Below are 13,031 nucleotides of genomic sequence, written 5' to 3' on the forward strand. Positions count from 1 at the left end.
CAGTGAAAAGCCACAAAACAATTGAAAACCCATGAAATAAAGTGAAAGTAGATATTGTAGAGAAGGAAAGAAAGACAAAGAAGGTCAGTAATACCAAATTCAAGTATTTCAGGAATAAAACTAACCCCACTGCATGTTTTCCGATCGGAGCTGGAGGTTTCTGCTGAACAGAGAGCCCTGGAGCGAGAGGCAAGTATTCCACATGACTTGGAAAGAAGAAACTAAATTACCAGGTCAACTGTGAGTTTGAAAAGATTTATATCCATGTGCTGTTGTGGTAAACTTGGGCTTTTACACCACACACACACTAGCGCCAAGCAAAAAAAAAAGGTGTAAAACAAGCCGTGATGTATAGAATCGTGACGCATCGTGACACCGTGACCTACAAAAACGTTACAAATGCCATTCTTTCTTTCTCTCTCCAACTATTGCTTTGTATTTCTCATTTATTTCTCAATCCAAGCCTCACTTGTGTACCTTTGCAGAATATATTGCTAAAACGAGTGCCTTAAAGGACACTTGAAAGGAAAGCAGAAAGACAAGGCTCTCTTGCAGAATGTGCACTCTTGCTTGGATGGCATGGGGTTAAAATCCAGGCCTGGTGGTCTCTGTGATTCACAAGTGCACTGGGCTGTGTGTAATTGCTGAGTGGGTGGAACGGAGATCATCAGGAGGACGCCGGGTAAGACTGGAAGTGTGTAGGCAGACATGGAGTCGCTTGCAGACGAGGGGGGTCAAAGCTTCAGTTGAACAGATGGAGGAGGAGGAGGAGGAAGAGGAGGCAAAGTTTTGGCACAGGATAAACTGTACTATTTTTTTCTTGTCTTTATTATCAAGGATGTAAGACTTTTTTTTTCGGAGATTGAAGCCTGCTTAGAGTCCACTGGTTTACATGGCAATGGTTGTGAGCCTAAAATTATCCGCAGAGTAATATTTATTCACAGTGTTCCCAGAAACCTCCAAAACAATCTGTCCTACATCTTACCCACATCTATGCAAATCTGGAGTGATGTGCTGCAAGCAAGCGGCGGCTACGAATAATCGAAGCAGTCTGCACTCTGACATACGCTCACCTTTGCTCTCTATGATACTACACTATCAACACATTTGCAGGCTATTGATTCCTGACAGCTTGTTTAAATCAGGCGTCCACGTTACCATGCGCTCATCTCACGCAGCAGGATCTCTTGTGCATACAGTATATCAACACTTAGGAAACCGTCTGACATTCTGACTCCTGTGATAAAAATGTTCCTTATTATCACGGGTCATCTCGCATCCTCGAAAATAATGCAGATCCAGTCGCAGTCTTTAGTAAAATGACACTATGGCATGCGAACATACTGAAAATGGCTTTTAAATGCTGCGTCAGACAAACATAGAAACTGCTAACAAACATTTTGCACATCTCATCTCTAAAGGTTACCACAGTCTGAGAGCATAAAGTAGAAAAATACTAGAACTCTGATGAGATTAATAAAGAAAAAACGTAGATCAGATATCACCAGTATACACAATCTCCACCTCATATCATCATGTCAAAGCATCTGCTCAATATAGGAATAAACAGCAAGATCATCACCTCTTTCTGCAGTGACTAAATGGAAATGTAGAATATAGAAAATTATAGAAAAATGTGAATCAAAGATGCCAGGTTTATGTACACGCTCCGTATTTTATATGCTCGGGTCATGACGGATGTATGAAAACTATTCAATTCAATGAGTTTTTTTTTATTAATGTATATGGAAGGGGATTGATAGCATTTTTCCTCCAAGTGTGTTACGCTCCCCTGTGATGTAGCATGAGTTGATTAAATCTGGTTGGCTGGACTTATGTGTCTGAAAGGAAGCATGTGTTAGCAGGTGGTAGCTGCTGGTCGAGGCAGCTGGCTGGTGGGTGGGAATTGGCAGGTGACTAAACTGCAGCGAAAACAGGTTCAGGTAACAGACTATAGAGCATACATGAGTATGCACTGAGCCTAATAGATTAATAGATGGATTATATTTATATAATAAAGCTGTCCATGAATATTGACAGTTAAAATTGTCCGTGGCTGACGTTTCAGCATTGAAGAATGAAACGCAATGGAAAATGAACAACTGAAGTCGTTTAGCCAAGTGTGTAAGATTAGGTGAGAAGTGTGAGCAGTGGTGGCTGAGTGGCTAATGCTTTGAGAAACCAGCTACAAGACAAATCCCAGCATTGCCACAAGGCCACTTTTACAGTCTTATGCATCTGTTTTGACTGGAATCGTAAGTTGTTTTAAATAAAATCGTCTGCCAATCGGATGCGCATGCAAACGAAAACCTATTATATAAACACAAACAGGAGCACAGATGCTCAGAACAGAGAAGAAAAAGAACAAATAATAATAATAATAATAATGCATTTCATGTACGTTAGACGCTAACCAAGCAGCATTTTTTCTATTCAAGCTGGTTTAGCATTCGTACATAAGAACGCAATAAGATGCACTAGTCCACCATCAGTCATTTCTTTAACAGGTCAGGTGCAATTTATGTGTGTGCATGCGTAATGACTGTTTGTTTTATGTTCTTTCGTTCTCACAGTGTCAAGACATGCGGATGCATTAAAAATAAAGTCGAACGATAATCAGCTAATAATTCCTACGCTACTGTCCTTGCCGCACAACTTGATACAGACTTCACTCGCAACTTCATGTGACTGCTAATACAGCTGTGATCAATAATGAGTCCCGACATGCTTCAACTGCATCTGCAAATGTCACTACAGGCCCTGCATCAATAATTATAGCGCAGAGGGGGAGAAAATCTTCAGTGCTCCGTGTCCTGTGCTACAAGCTGCTTTAGTCACGTTAATCGAGCTGCTGGCGAGGTTTGATCTCGATAAGAACGTATCCCCCCCATGTTTCTATTAGCCAGCAGGGCTCTGATCTTATCACATGGTTGCCTTGACTAATTTTGTGGACATTATCGTGTTTTGAAACTACCAGTCGACCTTTATATTGGGCATAGACCTGTTCCTATGAAACAGCTATTGATATATGGACATCCAAACCGGAAAAAGAGTTCAAAAATACATCACTGCCTTCAGATTCACATACTGCACAAATGTAAAAGGCAGTATTTTAAATTTAAAACACAAGAATTCAATATATACTATAGAAGCAATGTCTCTGGTAGGGTGTGATACTCCGGAGAATGATATTTCAGTAGTTTTCCATGTAGAGAAGAATGGAACAAAGTTATAAAAAGCTATGCATAATGTTTTATTTGTAACAATGCAAGAGAAACTTTTATCCTGTTTATATTGTAACCTTTATATCCTTAACCAAAAAACCCTCAACCTGTCCTTGTGTCCTAAATACAAATCTCCTCTTGTGTATATATGCATATATATATATATATATATATATATATATATATATATATATATATGTGTGTGTGTGTGTGTGTGTGTGTGTAAGTGTGTGTATGTGTGTCTGTGTGTGTGTGTGTATATATATATATATATATTTATATAAATATATATAAATATAATATTATATATATATATATATATATATATATATAGGTTTTAAATTGTTATTCAGTTTTATTAAGATTTCCTACAGATTTCGAGACATTCTACAAACAGCTGATTTTTTTTTTTTTCCATATCTGGGGTTGATAAATAAATCACACCAACCATCATGTGATTATTCTATCTAAAAGATTATGGTTTATGTTCTGAAATTCTATCTTGGTTAACTGGACCTGAGATCCCATCTGTGCAGCCTTGGCATGAGAAAATACTTCCACCTAAAGGAATTAATGCTGCTTGAATGGGGAGCAAAAATATCTCACTTCTTACCTGGTTTATTAAGAGCAATTCTGATGCAAGAGAAAGTAAGGAGGATTCCAATGAAAAGCCTACCAGATTATTTGCACTGGACAATGATATTCAAATGCAAGCTTCATTCTGGTTCATACCAATCCTACACCCCAAAAAAGCATCTTTATATCTTGTCATAATGATGTGTCTTGAAGCTCGCAAACATTTAATGATATTTCAGAATGTTCCCTTCACTTCGGTCAATATATGGAAACTTTTAGCTTCGTGATAACTTTGGATTTCCTTATGGTTATGTCACTAGCATGAATGTACAACTCCCAAATGTTCATTTGAGCAGCTGTTCAGGACCTGACCTGTAATGTTAAAAAGAAAAGCAGATGAAAAGATGAGGGAAAAGCTGATAAACATCATGCATTTCCTGGCTATCTTTTTTAAAGTGCAACTTCCATGTTGAGCACATTTCAGCCTGGACTGTTTATTGAGCAAGTGCAGGAACCGACAAAAACGTGCAGGTCACTTCCTCTAAAGGCTGGGCGATAAATCGAATGTGTAGTTTACATCGATTTGTTTGAATGAAAATCGTTTTTTTCTTTAACATCTGCTGACGCTCCCCTCTGGGCTCCCGTAGTTCCGAATGGGCTCAACCCCCCCACCCCACCCCCCACCCCCCGCGCGCGCGTTTGCCATAGAGATACACAAACAACATGGCAGCAAGCAGGGAAGAACTCGTTCCCAAGAAAGGCACAGCGTCATCTGTCATATGGAATTGGTTCTGTTTTGCGGCGTCAGGCGCAGAACACACAACACCGCGCTGCAAAGTGTGTTTAGGTAGCAGTACGACTAATTTACTGCAGCACCTTAAACAGAGGCATGCTGTCGAGTGGGAGAGATGTTACACCCTGTGAAATGAAAAAGACCGCAGCAGCACAAACACACCGGCAAAAAACAACCTACCGTCTTAGAAACATTTACAAACTGTATCCAGTATGATAAGGGGCCCGTTGAAAAGCGATCATGGATGCAGAGAATTCCTGTTATACGCATCAACAAACATTATACTCTGTGTTGTGTATTGCGACTTAAGTAAAGTTGGCCACATATTCACAGATTGGAGTTTCCCGAGTCAATAACTCCTGAGCTAAATGCTGTTACTACACAAATAACACCTTTTTTTATCGGAGTAATGTAGAGAGGCAGCTACAACCCAATTTTCCTCAAAATCAGCTTTCCTCCACGTTGGACAAAATACATAAGTCTCTATGTGTGAACACCTAAGAGACAGATTCCAAGGGACCGTCTGCAAAGTGCAAAACCAGAAAAGCGAATACTATAAAAACAGTCAATAACTTCACTGTAATACACTGTACTGTTTTTATATGAAAAATCTTAAAAATTATACAAAAAGACATTTCCCCCAAATATATGTTGTAGTATAACTATCAGGACATCAGTGATGTGTGAGCTGGTGACAGTACAGTGTATTACAGTGAAGTTATTGACTGTTTTTATAGTATTTGCTTTTTGGATTTTGCAATTTACAGACGGTCCCTTGGAATCTGTCTCAGACGAATATATAAATATACAGGAAAAATTGATTTAAATCGTAAATCGATTTTTTTGTGAAAAAAATGTGTTGTATGACTTTTATTTTAGGCCATATCGCCCAGCCCTACTTCCTCTATAACGATTTACTATAAAAATCTGCTACCCAACAGTAGTTCATTTCAGTCCAATTTTGTTATATATCCCCATTTTCTCTTTGCACCAGTCAGTGCTCCCCTATCACACGACAGCTACCAACTGGTGAAGGTAAAGACTAACACATGCTTCCTCGGATAGACGTGAAACCACCAGGTTTCTTCAAAATTCTATTACAAGACAGCATAACATACTCACCAGAAAGTGCTATCCACACTCTTCCACATATACAAACTCACACACACCCATGATTGGCTATTATCTTTATTGTACTTGACAGGGGTTTTGACAGCATGCAATTATCCAAGCAAACCACACAGGTATGGACAAACCTTCCTAATCACAGTACAATTTTCACCTACTGTTATGGTTGCCTTCAAGTTCCTCAAATGAAACGTATTTGAAAATGTTTGTTAGTATCAGATGGCGTTGTACTTTGGCTTCAGGTTCAGACTCTGATGTGTACAGTGAGCCCAAATATTAGGCTATAATTATAGTTGGTGTTCCACATCTACCAGGTTCGTCAATAAAATTCTAGTCAGTATCAATACTGACCAGATATACATATATGTATCAAATCTACAGTAACAGCACCCTGTTTAATTGCGATGGATAAAAAGAAGTTGGTAAAAGGTCCCATGGAAATGAAAATAAAATGAAATGCAAGAAACATGAATCCCTTAACATGAAATGTCCTATCTCATGTGTTGATCTAAATTCAATAAACTGACATTTAACATTTAGGATAATTGCTCCATTAAACATCAGCATCAACTTCTATGTAATACTTACGTCACATCAGTGTTATGAAAGAGGCTTTAATCCTCGCTAGTGACTGTTTAAAATAGTACAGTATGATAAATCAGCCAGCAAATAATCACAAGCCTCTTGAAAAGGTGAAAGACTAAGCCATCAAAGTCTGTCTTACAATCTGTTCAGAAATGGACCCAAGTAAGAAATTTGACTTTCAAATCCAGCATTTGAGAGCACATGTCACCGCCATATAAACTGATTGCTTGGCATTTGAGTGTGACTAGAATATAAAGTGCAATGAAAACACGCGGAGTGTCCGGCACAGATGGTGCTCGGAGGCTGAGAGAGCCACTGAGCAATAGAGCCACGAGGCAAGAGCCAGAAAAGAATCCTCCAAAGCAAGCGTTGAAGAAACAGAGAGCGATTTGCCAAGAGATGAGTCTGCGCACAGAATCTTCATTTAACAGCACCATCGATAAACGGAGAGAGGCGTGCACGACTAGGGTCAGATCTCTGCTGTCTCCCTGTGTGTCCCAGAAGTCTCTCTAGCCTCATATAAAATGCCAGTGAGGCTACCAACGAAAGCTTGCACTTGCAATCAACACACAAAAGTCAGACTGTACTATCTTTGGAATCCTGAGGCAACGAGGCCAAAAAACACAAGAGGGGGAATAAAAAAGAAAGATCTGCTCTGTCTTTTGGTTAACTTATAGAATCTGAGTTCCTCAGGGCATGGGCCTTAAGACAAATGTGAAAGTTACATTCATCCTGTGTTTATGACAGAGCTTAAGTGATAAATCTGCATATGCCCGAATGTAATATGAATCCAAGTGGTCCAGTGGGACAGGGCTGGAGGAAAGAAGGCCTTTCAGTACCTGAATGTAGTGTGGAGGAGGAATGTGGACCTGCTGGAAGACTTTAGCTAATGCCTTCCCCAGCTGCCTGGCCCTGATCACGGAGCTGCTCAATGCCCCTTCTGGCCCAGAGGGCACGTTTTACACACCCACTGCTACAGCTCACGCTCCATTAACCTGTGGAAGGGAAAAACACAGGCCCCTCAGGCAAGGGGCCTCTGGCTTCAAACAACCACACACAAACTTGCTCATCCCACTTGCCTCTCACATTACTGTGTACAATAGCTGACTAAAGCCATAAATGAGCAAGACGGGAGAAGAGAAATACAGTAATACCTCGAGATACAAGTTTAATTCGTTCCGTGACCTTGCTCGTATCTCAATTTGCTCGTATCTCAGAGCAATTTTCCCCATTTAAATTAATTGAAATCCCATTATTCTGTTCCAGCTCGCAAAATTCCACTCCAGTTGTTTTGCTTGTGTTTTGAATATGAAAAATGTACAGTACCTGTATTTGTAAATGACAAATACTGTATAAAAAACATACAGTAATAAAAGAGAATGTTAGAAAAATAAACTTGTTTTACTTTACGGACGATGCGCATGGAGGTTGAGGGAGGAGTAAACAGGCGGAGGAGTTAGGAGGAATTACACTTTCACTTTTGTTCACTTACTCGCTACTGTACACTCTTAATGCTACTTTACACTTAAATGGAACTTAACTAAACTTCACTAAAATGAATGAACTTAAGTGAAATTTTCTTAATTTAACCGAACCTAATTGCTACAATTTCTGATTTTTTTTATTAATTTTGCTTAATTTTCTTCATCATTTTTCTCTTCACTTGTTTTTGACTTTTTTGTTACTCTTTCCTTGCTAACGTCTGCCGGACGTTTTAATAAAAACCTGGCCGGTCGGCATATCAGATACGGTGTAGTCGCACAAGTTAAAATTTTTTAACGGATCCAGCTCTCAAAACAGATCCGAAAATTATGGATCCGCATATGGGCGGCACCTCACGCAGCACCTTTGCGACTCTCCATAGGAAATGGATGACTTCCATTTTATCGGCCGTCGTTTGTCGTGTGCAGTCGAAAGGCGGCTTTAACCGAGTGAGACGCGGGAAGCTGATGCGGGGGAAACAGAGCACACGTGGTTGTCGGGGATCTTTGTTTCGGCGGCGGCTCGGATGCTCGTATCTCAAAAATTTGCTCGTATCTCAAGGCAAAAAATTTGGTCGAATCACGGCTCGTATCTCAAAAAAACGTATGTCAAAGCACTCGTATCTTGAGGTATCACTGTATCATGATCGGAGCTTAAAAAGGACTGAGACATTTGCTCAGTTTTTCAGGGAAACAGGACAGTCATTTGAAAAAGAGTTCGAACAAAGCTGAGTAAGGTGAAAAAGCATGAAGGTGAATACACTACTTAATATTAGTTAGGACTCAGAAATCCTGTAGGAAGGAAGGAAGGAAGGAAGGAAGGAAGGAAGGAAGGAAGGAAGGAAGGAAGAAAAGAAAGAAAGAAAGAAAGAAAGAAAGAAAGAAAGAAAGAAAGAAAGAAAGAAACTTTTAAAGACTACAAGAACTGACCTACTTCGAGCTAAGAGCAATTAAGTGAAATGACAACCATCACCGACCCCTTAGTTGACAGAGATATTAAACTTGTTCATACTCCTGAGACACATTGATTTTCACAGCCAAAACAAAACATGCCCCGTCCGAAATGTTGAAAGAGGTTTCAGGCTGAAAAATCCATGATTGCTAACAGCAAGTTGAAGTCGAGAGTATTAACAACGAATCCCTAGACAGATGTCTGTTTTAGACATATCCACTTCAAAATGTTCTTGCCAGGTAAAGAATAAGAGATACTTACAAAGAGAATGTGTCTTTATGTACAAGTGACATAATCAAAGACATTTCTGGAAGGCTCTTATCAGTGGGACATCGGCTGTAAACCATAAGCCATAAGTATGCGAAGAGTGTTCAAAGCAAATACAAAAAAAAAACCTTGATGACTTAACATTATAATCACATTTGGAAGCAAATCGGCTCAGATACAGCCTAAACAAGTCAGCGAAAATAAAGTTGAAAGACATCCCATTACCATTGGCAACTAAAATGCTCAATAAAAATGATACCTTTCAGAAGAAGCATTTCTAGACGTTTAATTAGGTATAAATACATTACTACAGGCTTCATAACCATCTTGCATATCCTTACCTCAGACTCTGCCAAGCTTTTCAATGAAAGCAATAAACAATAGTTATTATGTAGTATTATATACACTTTACATGTACGACTGCTCATACAGTACGTGCAATTATCCAATCAGCCGATCACGTGGGAGCAGCACAATGCATAAAATCATGCAGAATCCTTTCAAGTGCTTCAGTTAACATTCATATCGAACATCGGTTTGGAGAATAATGTAACCTTGGGCTGGGTTCAGTATTGCAGAAAAACTGCTGATACAAAAATAAATAAATAAATCACCTGCTGAACAGCTCTTCTGCATGTGCATACAGAAGATCTTTGTGATGAGAGAGGTCAGAGGTGAGTGGACAGACTGGTTTGAGCTGACAGCAAGGCTTCCATAACTCAACGAACCCCACTTCCATATGTGGTGAGCAGAATATCATCTCAGAATGCACATCACGTTGAACCTGATGGGCTACATAAGCAAAAGACCAAATTGGGTTCCACTCCTGTCAGCCAAGAACAGGAATCTGAGGTCACAGGCTCACTGAGTCTGAACAGTGAAAGACTGAAAAGACATCGTCTGGTCTTTTTCCAATCTTCAGCTGTCCAGTTTCATTGAGTTCTGTGTATACTCTAGAGAGTGTTGTGTGTGAAAATCCCAGGAGATCAACAGCTTCTGAAATACTCAAACCAGCCTGTCTTGCACCAAAAAGTATTTAAAAATATTATATATATATATATATATATATATATATATATATATATATATATATATATATATATATATATATATATATATATTTTTTTTTTTTTTTTAAACAATCTGATGTTTAATATAAAGCTCTTGACCTGCATCTGCATGATTTTATGCACTGAGCTGCTGCCACATTATTGGCTAACTGGACAATTACATTAAGTCCAGAAAAAGAAGCTTTTATTGTTATTTCCACCATTTATAGCTGATGAACTATACAGTGAACTGAAATAACGTTCCTCCAGGTCCCTTGTGCTATGTAAAGGTGCTACACAGATCTGCATAAAACAACACAGAACTAAGGGCTAAAGAGAAACACAAAACAGTCCAATTAATGGGCGTGTGAAGGTGTACCTATTAAATTGGCTGGTGAGTAAGCCATTATTCCATGAAAGCGTACAGAATATACATCCCAAACGTCTCCTACCAGCTCTCGCTACGTAACCCTGTGAACGCACGATCGGCGAATCTTAAAGAATTTCTTCGCATTGCTTAGAATTTGTCTCATCTACTGATGGTCAATATTGCTGCATTAGAGATTAGGAGAAGTGACTCAACAGCATCTCTCAAGCAATGAAAGTGCTGAATTGGGTAAAACGAAATATATATTTTATGGCAGCTATCAGGGTCAACCATCGTATATCTAAATGAGATGAAGGAGGATTTGTCAGAGATGATTTGGGCTGATTGAGCAGACGTCTCTGCAGCGCGTAAATACCCCACGTCCTTTCCATTTCCCATCCTACCACAGTGCTCTAATCCTCATTTACTAAGGCACTGCAATTCCTCTAATGGCTTATACAGGAAATAAATTGAGGTCGGGTTTACTATCTTAACCTACAATATTGGATTAAATAAGGTCAGCTCTTGAATAGAGCCCTGAAGAGACAATGATGATAGACGTAAAGGGGTCATGCTTCGACATCTGACATGTGCTCACGGTTCCTCATGTAATACATTCACCAGAATAGCTTCCAGTGGTGCTCTTAAAAGCAACGGGTTTGTTTGTGTCATGTACTTCTTACCCACTGAGGAAAAATAAAGACAAAGAATAAAAACATTCCTAAACTTAAAAAAAAAAAATACATATCTGCAGCCTCTTTCACCATATTCAAAACCACAGTCTGCGCAAAGGCACGGCCGAAACATTGGCAGAATATTGTTCATAAGCCTGAAGACAGATTGGTTCAAAAGTTAAAAGTGATATATATAATGAAACGCCATACACCTCAGGAATGCATCCATATAGGTCAGCCAACTCTAATTTCCCGCTATGCCATGTGTCTGACATCTGTACAGCACATGGAGTCAGTCTATAAATCTCCCTGGAATCCCTTTAGTGGAACTACAAACACCATTAATGGATGTCCTGCTGCCGTAGAGAAAAATGAAAGCAAACTTTCTAAGTAAATATGATGGCTAACATGAGCTTCATGCCATGTTTTTAACTTGCACAGTGATGACCCTGATGAACTAGTGAAGCACCATGTCTCTGGATTACCATCAGAACAGCAGCTCAACACAGCATAAAAATATTGGATGTAACATAGTATGGCAATGTAACATCTTCAGTACAACATGGACCGTTCGGCCATTTTATAAAATTAGCCTGTTTGGGAAAAACTGAAAAACCTGGATTTGATCATTATGGTATTTCTCGTGATGACAGAGAAATCCAAGCCATTCGGCTGCTCTTTCCAGAGGTTTTGGTTGGATCCAATCTTTCCAATGTGGTTTTTGGAGATGGTTTGCCTGCTCATTTGCAGACGTTTGCCCCAAAGCAAACCGAAACAAAGAACACGTTCCAAAACCACCAGTACAACCCATAAACGCCACATCTGCAGCTGACAGGTAAAGCAACAAAGTACCAGAGGCAGACCGAGTATGACCCATTCTTCTGCTTACAGCATTTAATCCTAAATTAAACATACAGCAGCTCCAACTAAAACACATGAAACATTACATTTCAGTGAAACATTTTTACTAATGTTTCTCTGGGACTGCGATTTAATCTCATTAAGACATGGCCTTAAGACATACTGGCCCTCGATCATCGAAGTAGAGCAGAAACGAGCACAGATTTGAGCACACGGAACGACGTATCAATAAATCTGCAGCTGCTGCGTGAAATATGACATGAAATTTGATATCAAACCGAACGGTAATTTGAATCTCATTTGGCGAATAAGCTTCAGCTGGGGGAACAAAAGTTCAAGCCCCAAACAAACACCCCAATTTACCCTCATGTACTACTAATTTCCATTAAAGACACCCTAATGTATGCAGCTGTTTAGACTGTGAGGCAATATAAATAAAGCATGCTACATTTTTGCAAGTAAAGGAAAGAAGCGAATTCATTTCAGTGAAGCTGAGAGGTGCTTGTGTCTGTGGCGTCTGCATATAGAAAGGCTCTAGTTGAAAGCCTTAAAAATAGCACATAAGGAGAGCACAGAATGAAATCTTGAAAGCAAATAAAATGAAATCAATGCATATGCAATTCATTTCAGTGTATACAGCTAGTAATGGAAGCATGGTCAGTTTTTTTTATAAAGCTGTTTAGAGCCAATCAGGTAAATTAAAAAAAAAAAAAAACTGCAGTCAAGAGTAAAAGCTTTATTTATGAACATAGCTGAGTAAAATTTCCATCCTTGACAAACAAGTGGAAAAAATAAAAGGCTAAAATTAATCAATCACTGACAGCAAACCAAAATGAATGAAATCGTGTCTGGCGTGTTTCAGTGTAGAAATGAAATTGTGTGGGTAGCAATAAAGTGGTTACTGAAGATGAATGAAGTTCAAGCATTTTTCAGAATTACACACACTCAGAAGAAGAACAGACAGAAGTTTTTGCTCAGGAGTCTCTATAAGCTTGGTTTAGTCAGTTTAAGGTAAACTGGAAATGATGAAAACAATACCAGTGACATGTTTGCAAGGAAGGACACAGGCTGTCT

At 39.1% G+C, this 13,031-nt stretch overlaps 1 protein-coding gene across 2 annotated transcripts in view; it reads right to left on the reverse strand.

Moving 5' to 3' along the window:
• Nucleotides 1-13,031, reverse strand: part of LOC113644362 (kelch-like protein 29) — a 177,633-nt gene that overhangs the window by 147,154 nt on the left and 17,448 nt on the right. Inside the window, exon 1 of one of the 2 annotated variants that reach the window (XM_047801872.1) lies at nt 7,146-7,261. The exons of the other annotated variant lie outside the window; for it this stretch is intronic. The gene's annotated coding sequence lies outside the window, so the exon portion shown is untranslated. Of the gene's footprint in view, nt 1-7,145; nt 7,262-13,031 lie in introns of those variants that run through there. 2 annotated transcript variants of the gene reach the window in all.

Source organism: Tachysurus fulvidraco, chromosome 16 (genome assembly GCF_022655615.1).
Source record: "Tachysurus fulvidraco isolate hzauxx_2018 chromosome 16, HZAU_PFXX_2.0, whole genome shotgun sequence".
Classification (NCBI taxonomy): Eukaryota; Metazoa; Chordata; class Actinopteri; order Siluriformes; family Bagridae; genus Tachysurus; species Tachysurus fulvidraco.